Raw genomic sequence first — 682 nt, forward strand, 5'->3', positions numbered from 1 at the left:
GATCGATAGATACTAGACAACTTGCTACCCGAGAACGGTCCCGGGAACTAGGTGGTCTGGACGATCGTAATTCCTACGAATTCCCGTGTTATTGCCTTGTGGGCATTCTGCATACAATGCGCCACCACACAATCAAGAAGCACGTCTAGCACTATTCACAAAACTTTTGCAATGTCGTTAACCCCTGTGTTTAAAATGCTCACTGCACTGATAAAAATACACTGCTTGGCACTTTTCTCTTCATTCCCTGCACCCTTTACCATCACTGTATCACTTCAAGACAAATCACCTGCCTAGTAGACTGACCTACATTTCAACAAGTCCACTACTGGCAAACCTTTCACAAAGGCACTGTACTGCATCAAAAAAAACTGTTTACACACAAGTCACTGTATGACCCAGGGAGCTGCTGATTAGATTACAGACATAAAAAGAGAACATACAGTGTCCCCTAACACACGAGAGCCACTAAACATCTATCTGGGGCGAGCGGGTATTTTGACAAATAAATCTAACTCTGGCAGAGAAGAGAATTATGCTGTAAGAAAAGGCCACGCTCTTGAAACTACACCTTTATGATCTCACTGAAAAAAAGAAAGGACACAGAATTACATAACAAGTGCTCTCCTAAGACTCCCGCAGGAGATATAATGTTTCGTGCATGATATAGCCTGACAGAATA

Source organism: Penaeus monodon, chromosome 19, assembly GCF_015228065.2.
Source record: "Penaeus monodon isolate SGIC_2016 chromosome 19, NSTDA_Pmon_1, whole genome shotgun sequence".
In the NCBI taxonomy this organism is placed as follows: domain Eukaryota; kingdom Metazoa; phylum Arthropoda; class Malacostraca; order Decapoda; family Penaeidae; genus Penaeus; species Penaeus monodon.